This window comes from Hyla sarda, chromosome 3 (assembly GCF_029499605.1).
Source record: "Hyla sarda isolate aHylSar1 chromosome 3, aHylSar1.hap1, whole genome shotgun sequence".
Taxonomy (NCBI): domain Eukaryota; kingdom Metazoa; phylum Chordata; class Amphibia; order Anura; family Hylidae; genus Hyla; species Hyla sarda.
This window is the reverse complement of record NC_079191.1, coordinates 173020472-173030108: the sequence shown is the minus strand read 5'-3', so window position 1 is coordinate 173030108 and position 9637 is coordinate 173020472. Positions and strand designations below refer to the sequence as shown.

General features: G+C 41.4%; 1 long non-coding RNA gene across 4 annotated transcripts in view; it reads right to left on the bottom strand.

The window, feature by feature from the left end:
• Nucleotides 1-1592: 1592 nt before the first annotated feature.
• The window catches only part of LOC130361881 (uncharacterized), a 64779-nt gene continuing 56734 nt past the window's right edge, over nucleotides 1593-9637 (bottom strand). For all 4 annotated transcript variants that reach the window (XR_008891190.1, XR_008891187.1, XR_008891189.1 and 1 more), the window contains exons 4-5: nucleotides 3542-3619; nucleotides 1593-2105 (exon numbers count right to left, since the gene is read on the bottom strand). This is a non-coding gene — a long non-coding RNA (uncharacterized LOC130361881). The remainder of the gene's footprint in view (nucleotides 2106-3541; nucleotides 3620-9637) is intronic.

Genomic DNA, 9637 nt, shown 5'->3' with positions numbered 1-9637 from the left:
CTCTCTTATTGGAAGGGGGTCTTTTCCCCACAGCAATTTTAAAATCTCTCCACAGGTATTCAATGGGATTTAGATCTGAACTCATTGCTGGCCACTTCAGAACTCTTCAGCGCTTTGTTGCCATCCTTTTTAGGATGCTTTTTGACATATGTTTAAGGGGCCATTGTCCTGCTGGAATACCCAAAATCTCAGATGCAAACCCAGCTTTCTGACACTGGGCTGTACAGTGCGACCCAAAAAAACAGTGGTAATCCTCAGATTTCATGATGCCTTGCACACATTCAAGGCACCCAGTCACAGAGGAAGCAAAACAACCCCAAAACATCATTGAACCTCCACCATATTTCACTGTAGGTACTGTGTTCTTTTCTTTGTAGGCCTCATTCCGTTTTCGGTAAACAGTAGAATGATGTGCTTTACCAAAAAGCGCTATCTTGATCTCATCTGTCCACAGGACATTTCCCCAGAAGGATTTTGGCTAACTCATTTTGGCAAAATATAGTCTTGCTTTTTTATGTCTTTGTGGCAGCAATGGGGTCCTCCTGGGTCTCCTGCCATAGCATTTCATCTCATTTAAATGTTGGGGGATAGTTTGCACTGACACTGATGCTCCCTGAGCCTGCAGGACAGCTTGAATATCTTTGGAACTTGTTTGTGGCTGCTTATCCACCATCCGGACTACTGCGTTGACACCTTTTATCAATTTTTCTCTTCTGTCCACGCCCAGGGAGATTAGCTATAGTGCCATGGGGTTGCAAACTTCTTTACAATGTTGCGCACTGTGGACAAAGGCAAATCTAGATCTTTGGAGATGGACTTGTAACCTTGAGATGTTGATATTTTTCCACAATTTTGGTTCTCAAGTCCTCAGACAGTGTAACACACAGACACACACTGCAAAGACTATGTGAACTTCTCTCCTTTTTATCTGCTTTCAGGTGTGATTTGTATTTCCCATACCTGCTACTTGCCCCAGGTGAGTTTAAAGGAGCATCATATGCTTTAAACAATCATATTTTTTCACAATTTTGAAAGGGTGCCAATCATTTTGTCCAGCCCATTTTTGGAGTTTGGTGTGGCATTATGTTCAATTAGCTTTTTTTCCTCCTTTTTTGTTTAGTTCCAATACACACAAAGGGAATAAACATGAGTATAGCGAAACATGTTTTACTGCAGTCATTTTCTCTGAGAAATACTTCATTTTCTTGAAAAATTTCAGGGGGGACAACATTTACGGTCATGACTGTACACGCACAAAAATTAATATGTTTTAAAATGTCCTCCTTGACCCCTATAACTTTTTATTTTTCAGCATATGGGGCAGTATGAGGGTTTATTTTTTATGCGATAATCTGAAGTTCTTATCAGTACCATTTTTGTTTTGATCGGACATTTTGATAGCTTTTTATTAATTTCTTGTAAAAACTGACCAAAAATACGCTATTTTGAACTTTTTTACGTGTACGCCATTTACCATGTGGTTTGATTTATTATATATTTTTATAGTTCGGACATTTACGCACGTGGTGATACCACATATGTTTATGGAGAAATGAAGAGAAAGTCCAGCGTGGCAAATCAAGCAATATTTTATTTAGCAATCAGCCAACATGGAAGACAGGTGACACGTTTCGGCCACAATACGTAGCCTTAGTCGTACAATTAACAGACATGGGTGCATGTTATTTATAGAGGAAGGGGATGAAATCACCACGGGGCTAGGCCCAGGTGTTTAACCCCCTCCCTCCCTAACAAACCAAGATAACAATAAAAACGCAAGGAAGTAGTATCTTGCTATGTGAACATGAATGTAAACACCTTGAATATAAAATATATATATAAAAAAAGAGAAATTTATGTATCAAACAGCCAAATTTTGTATGTTATCTTCAATACTTGAGAGATCGATTCCTCTCTGTCTTTTCCGATATCGCACATGAGCATATAGAAAAGAGAATAATCATTTTTTATTACTTGTTTTTTATGTGATTTCTTCCTTTTTCTTCATACTGAATAATATCAGGAAAATATTCCAAATGTCCATGTTGGGAAAAATCCAGGAATAGTATGCCCATGTGCGCTACTCACAAGAAAGAGAAAGAAAACTGGGAATAAAAAGAAGAAAGAGAAAAAAAGAACATTTTTATCATTATTAGAATAGATTATACAAATAAATAAATAAATATATATATATATATATATATATATATATATATATATAAAAAATGTATAAATTCTGTCAGTGGAAAATAGATGGAATAAAATAAAATAAATGAATAGGAGCACACGAACAGTCGGGAGAAATATGAAAAATGAAAGAGAGGGCAGGTATGAACCCATGAGACACAGGTATAATTTCAAGTATAAAACCTCTTAAGAGAAACAAAAAATGTATATATATATAAAATTCGTCCACCCTGAATGTCTTCTATAGAATGTATACAAAAATAATACATATATAAATATGAGTAATAAATTTAAATGAGTTGAAGACACTAATAGTGGAGAATAACATCTTGTCTTAGGTTCATACCATTCGGATATCTAGTTTGAAGCTCTATTATCCAAAAAACTTCCCTATCCAATAATTTCTGCCTGACACCCCCTCCCCTCATGGGGTTAACAATTTTTTTAATGCCGAGGAGAGACAAGGAGGAGAAATCTCCCCCGTGTTTCTCAACACAGTGTTTGGTGGCCATAGAAACATGGCGAGACAAAAAGTGTGGGATATCAGATAGATGCTTTCTAATCCAAACTTTAAGAGCATTCGAAGTACAAACCACATATTGTACATGGCATTTTTCACAGGTTAATAGATATATAACAGTCGCCGTATTGCAATTGATAAAATGTTTAATATTGTATAATATTTAATGTTTAATTTGCACATATGTTTATATTTATTTTTATTTACACAGTTTTTTTTAAAAGGGAAGAGGGGGGTGATTCAAACTTTTATTATGGAAGGGATTAAATCACATTTATAAATCACTGAGCCGCCCCATAGGTCGCCGATCGTGGCAGGGGTCGGCTTAGTGACCGAGCACTTATCACACTATTTAGATTGGCTATTGCGTCCTCTACTGCCGGCAATCCCAGCATATATTAAATATACTAGACATTTGCTACAAGTTTTGGGTGAAATGCATTGGCAGGAAGGATGGAGCTTATGCTCTATAGAAGTGGTCAGCCTGTATACCCGCATCCCTCATGATGCTGATGTATAAGTTGTGAGCGACATCTTGAAGAATACCGGCAGCTCAGAAACCTCTATCACATTTGTCTGTGAGGCATTATGATTTATTCTGTCAAAGAGCACCTTTACTTATAAAGAGAAGTGGTATAGACAGGACACCAGAACCCCGATGGGGACTCCGGTGTCCTGTACATATGCTAATTTGTTTTTAGCGGTATTTGAAAACAGATACATAAACACTTCTCAGAATGCATTCCTCCAATACATCAAATCTTATGTTCATTTCGTGGATGACATTTTATTAATATGGTCGGGTTCAGTAGTACAGTTTTCAGAATTCCTTACCTATTTAAATAATTGTAATACATCGAATATGGCATTCACACAGCAATATGTAGGAGTTTGGAGTTTCTAGATGTGAGGCTAAAGATTGAAAATAACAAGCTAATTAGTGAAGGGTATCATAAAGAAGTAGCAAAAAACACTCTATTACATTTTAATAGTTCACATCCAGCAACAGTTAAAAAAAGGGATACCATACGGCAAGTTCCTAAGACTAAAAAGAAATAATATGAAAGGTGAAACATATCACAAACAAGCAAATGAATTAGAAAAAGATCAAAAGAAAGGGGATACCCAGAAAAATTGATTAAAACAGGTAGAAAAACAGATGACTCTCAGAATAGAGTAACATTACTAACATCTAAACAAAAAACTAAAACTACTGATGGAAGGCTTGCTTTTACTTTCAATAATTCTCCTGTAAATAAAATTATTGAACAAGCAATCAGATGTAACTGGTATATTGTTGAAGCAGATGAGGATATAAAAAAATATAGCCATGAAAAACCACTCATAGCATACAGACGAAATAAAACCTTAGGGGATGCGTTAAAAACGAAAACTCAGAAAAACAAAAAACAACATGGTTAGGAGATTTTGTACCACAAGGAAACTTTCAATGCAAAAACTGTGATTTTTGTAAATATAACTCTCGTGACAAAAACCTTAGGCTGGGACATGTGAATTACACCGTGAGCGAATTAATAATGCTGGTCCAAAAATGTGGTATACGATATATTTTGCCCATGCGGCTTCTATTACATAGGGAAAACTATTAGACAATTATGTAATCGCATCAGAGAGCACTTCGATTCCATTTGCATCGGTAAGGGTGCTCCACATCTAATATCCCATGTAATAGAATCCCATTGGGGCAATCCAGAAGTATTGCGGTATGCAGGTATAGAGAAGGTGGAAGCTATGCCCAGCATAAGAGCAGATAAGCGTCTCCTTCAAAGAGAGACGCACTGGCTAATTAATGCCAATGCTACTGGTTCACTAGGACTGAATGACAAGGTCGATATTTCAGTATGCTTTTAGTAGTTCTTTCTGTATAAAGTAATTTTAATGTTTTCTAAGTAACCATTCTGCAAGATACCTCCTACCCGTTACTTTTTTAGTCACGTGGTGTAACCCTGGTGTTTGGTGATTGGATATTATTGATTTGCACCTATATAAGTTTAGTGAATCCTAGCATGGTTGAGGCCAGAAGAAGCACTACTATAGTGCGAAATGGCTGCTGTTGCCGCCTAGCTGTACCACCCCCCTTACATGTCCCTCCCCGCAAAACATGTTTGTTTTCATGTGTTTTCACTAAAGAAGACGAAGGTTTACCGGTGAGTTGCCGACTTCAGATCACCACTTGTCTGCATATAGCAGTATTCCTACCTCAACTGTCCAAATATCAGATTTGCGCAATGCCAAACTATCTCTGTCTTGTAACTTTTTTTTTGCAATGTTATAGTCCCCATAGCGAACTATGACATGCATTACACTGATTGCAGACACTGATCAATGCTATGCCATAGCATAGCATTGATCAGTGTTTTCAGCGCTCGACTGCTCCTGCCTGGATCTCAGGCATGGAGCAGTCATTCGGCGATCAGACAACGAGGAGGCAGGTAGGGACCCTCCTCGCTTCTCGATAAGCCCAGCTGAGCTGCTGGGAAGCTATTAGTTTCACTAAAGGGTTAATACTAAAGGGTTGTTACTGGACATCACCGTGATGTCCGGTATTAGCGGACGGTCTGAGCCGATATGACGCGTGACCCCACGTTATGGAATGGGAGCAGGCATTCAATAAAAGGGCCAACCAGCTCTCTTCCCATGATTTTGGCCCAAAACATGATTCTACCACTGCCTTGCTTACGTCGCAGCCTTGTTGGAACAGGGAGGCCGTCCACCAACCATCCACTACTCCGTCTAGACCATTCAGGGTTGCACGGTACTCATCAGTGAACAGGACTGTTTGAAAATTAGTCTTCATGTATTTTTTTTGCACAATGCAGCCGTTTCTGCTTGTGAGCATTGGATAGTGGTGGCCGAATAGGTTTATGCACAGCTGCTAGACTCTGGAGGACTATACACCTTGATGTCCGTCGGACTCCAGAGGCACCAGCAGAGGCACCAGCAGCTTCAAATATCTGTTTGCTGTTATGTAATGATATTTTAGTAGCTGCTCTCTTGATCCAATGCATGGATCTGGCAGAAATCTTCCTCAATGTGCCTTTATCTGCACAAAACTGTCTGTGCTCTGAATGACCACAAATCTCTTAATAGTTGATGATCATGCTTAAAGGGGTTATCAAATGAACAGAATAAAAAAGAAAAAAAACTCAGATCAGCTAAGGGCATTAACCTTGCATTTATTATTCTACAGGGTGGGCCACGGATACTGGAAGCCTGTGCTAGCATTTCTCCTGCGGTGTTGCTATCAGTGTGTGAAGAGTGGGAGAAGAGGGTTGCATTGACAATCCAACACGATGGGCAGCACATTGAACACATTTTATAAGTGGTCAGAAACTTGTAAATAACTCATGAAAGAATAAAGTTGCGTTAAAACCAAGCACATTGTTTTTCTTGTGAAATTCCCAAACCCTCTTCCAACAAAAGTTGGATTCAAAATGGCCGACTTCAAAATGGCCACCATGGCCACCACCCATCTTGAAAAGTTTCCCCCCTCACATATACTAATGTGTCACAAACAGGAAGTTAATATTACCAACCATTCCCATTTTATTAAGGTGTATCCGTATAAATGGCCCACCCTGTACTGTGACCTATTAAATCTCCTGTACGTGGCTCTAATACACCTTTCTGCCCTCCTACTTGTTCCATTCCCCACATGCTGTCTTTAAACTACAGGTCCCAGCATCCTTTGCTGCCGCTCTGTGCTCACTTCCTCCTAATTGCCGTTGGCTGCCTCAGTCCCTTGGCCCCAATCATCAGAGCATTACTAAGCAACCATTCCCATCCTGCTTTCATCTTCTGTACTACACTGCTCAAAAAAAAAATAAAGGAAACACTTAAACAACACACTGTAACTACAAGTCAATCACACTTCTGTGAAATCACACTGTCCATTCAAGAAGTAACACTGATTGACAATCAATTTCACATGCTGTTGTGCAAATGGAACAGACAATAGGTGGAAATGATAGGCAATTAGCAAGACACCACCCAATAAAGGAGTGATTCTTCAGGTGGTGACCACAGACCACTTCTCAGTTCCTATGCTTTATGGCTGATGTTTTGGTCACTATTGAATGCTGGCGGTGCTTTCACTCTAGTGGTAGCATGAGACAGAGTCTACAACCCACACAAGTAGCTCAGGTAGTTCAGCTCATCCAGGATGACACATCAATGCGAGCTGTGGCAAGAAGGTTTGCTGTGTCTGTCAGCGTAGTGTCCAGAGCATGGAGGCGCTACCAGGAGACAGGCCAGTACATCAGGGGATGTGGAGAAGGCTGTAGGAGGGCAACAACCCAGCAGCAGGACCACTACCTCCGCCTTTGTGCAAGGAGGAGCAGGAGAAGCACTGCCAGAGCCCTGCAAAATGACCTCCAGCAGGCCACAAATGTGCATGTGTCCACTCAAACGGTCAGAAACAGACTCCATGGGGGTGATATGAGGGCCCAACATCCACAGGTGGGGGTTGTGCTTACAGCCCAACACCGTGCAGGACGTTTGGCATTTGCCAGAGAACACCAAGATTGACAAATTCTCCACTGGCGCCCTGTGCTCTTCACAGATGAAAGCAGGTTCACGCTGAGCACATGTGATTAATTTGATTTACATTGACAATTTTTATGTGATTTTTGTTGTCAGCTCATTCAACTATGTAAAGACGAAAGTATTTCATAAGATTAGTTCATTCATTCTGTTCTAGTATGTGTTATCTTAGTGTTCATTTTATTTTTTAGAGCAGTTTATATAGCAATGATTCACAAAATGAGTGCCTCCATCTGTTGCAAAACTACAACTCCCAGCATTCCCAAAAAGTCCATCTGTAAACCCCCTCACTTCCTCAGAGTTATCAGATCTTTCTTCTGTGCAGTTGCTTCTGGGGGCATGGCTTACATGGACTCAGAGACAGCATAAAAGTTACATGACTCTGTCACCAAGGTTGGGGGCCAGAGGCAGTTAGGGGAAGAAAGCCGAGACAGAGTAGACGCAGGATGGCTCATTTTACTGCATTTCGCACATTTTGTGCTTCATATAGCTCTGCAATGGCAATGGTGCATTACTTATAATTACTTGTTTAGGAAGTTATATTTATCAGTATATGAGGGAATTAAATAAATGATATTTTACTTAACTAAACTACCCCTTTAAGTTTTTGTGATATATCTAATGTTTTTATACGTTGTCCAAGGCATTGAACTATTTCACTCTTTGCGACAGCAGAGAGATCCTCTTTCTTCCCCATATTGCTTGAAAATGGTGTCTGCTTAATAATGTGGAACACCCACCTTAAGTAGTTTTTCCTTAAATTGGGCTTACCTGACAATCTAATTATCACGGGTGTCAGAGATTGTTTTCAGTGATCAAAAGAGCCCTGAGACACAATGCCATCCATGAGTTAAACTGAAAAACCATATTTAACCTCTTAAGGATGCAGGGCATACCTGTATGCCCTGCACCCAGTCCCGGTCATTGCAGGTCGGTCCCGGTGGCTAATGAAAGCCGGGACCCTGGGCTAATAGCGTGTGGCACTGATCGTTCTGCCACGCGCTATTAACTCTTTAGATGCGGCATTCAAAGTTGATCGCCGCATCTAAAGTAACAAAAATACACTCCCAGCAGCTCAGTTGGGCTGATGGGGACCATCGCGGTGAAGTCGTGATGTCCCGAATAGCTGGAACCCAAGCGGAGGGTCCGTTACCAGCCTCTGTCACGTCCGATCGGCGATTGATTGCTCCAAGCCTGAAATCCAGGCTTTGGCAATCGACCGCCGATAACACGGATCATTGCCATGTTAATGCATGGCTGTGATCTGTGTAGAAGATCAGTGTTTGCAGTGTTATAGCCACTAGATGGGGCTATAACATTGCAAAAAAAAAAATATGAAAAAAAAGTTCATAAAGATCATTTAACCCCTTCCCTAGTAAAAGTAAGAATCACCCCGCTTTTCCCATAAAAAAAAAAAAAAAAAAACAACTTTGTAAATTAAAATAAAAATAAACATACGTGGTAATGTGGAAATGTCCGAACTATAAAAATGTATAATTAATTAAACCGCACGGTCAATGGCGGGCACGCAAAAATGAATAAAAAGCAATTAAAAAGTCAGATCAATACAAAAATGGTACCACTAAAAACTTCAGATCACGGTGCATACCGCCCCGTAGGCTGAAAAATAAAAAAGTTATAAGGGTCAAAAATGACAATTTTAAGCATATTCATTTTTGTGCATGTACCGTATTTATCGGCGTATAACACGCACTTTTTAGGCTAAAATTTTTAGCCTAAAGTCTGTGTGCGTGTTATACGCCGATACACCCCCAGGAAAGGCAGGGGGAGAGAGGCCGTCGCTGCCCGCTTCTCTCCCCCTGCCTTTCCTGGGGTCTAGAGCGCTGCTGTCGGCCCTTTTCATCCCCTGGTTATCGGCGCCGCTGCCCGTTCTGTCCCCCTGACTATCGGTGCCGGCGCCGCTGCCCCGTTGCCTCCCCCCATCCCCGGTGGCATAATTACCTGAGTCGGGTCCGCGCTGCTCCAGGCCTCCGTCGTGCGTCCCCAGGCGTCATTGCTATGCGCTGAACGGCGCGGCGCATGACGTCAGAGCGCCGCGCCGTGCATAGCAACGACGCTGGGGACGCACGACGGAGGCCTGGAGCAGCGCGGACCGGACTCAGGTAATTATGTCACCGGGGATGGGGGGAGGCAACGGGGCCGGCACCGATAGTCAGGGGGACAGAACGGGCAGCGGCGCCGATAACCAGGGGGTGAAAAGGGCCGACAGCAGCGCTCTAGACCCCAGGAAAGGCAGGGGGAGAGAAGCGGGCAGCGACGGCCTCTCTCCCCCTGCCTTTCCTGGGGGTATATCGTGGTATACACGCGCACACACGCACCCTCATTTTTTCATGGATATTTGGGTAA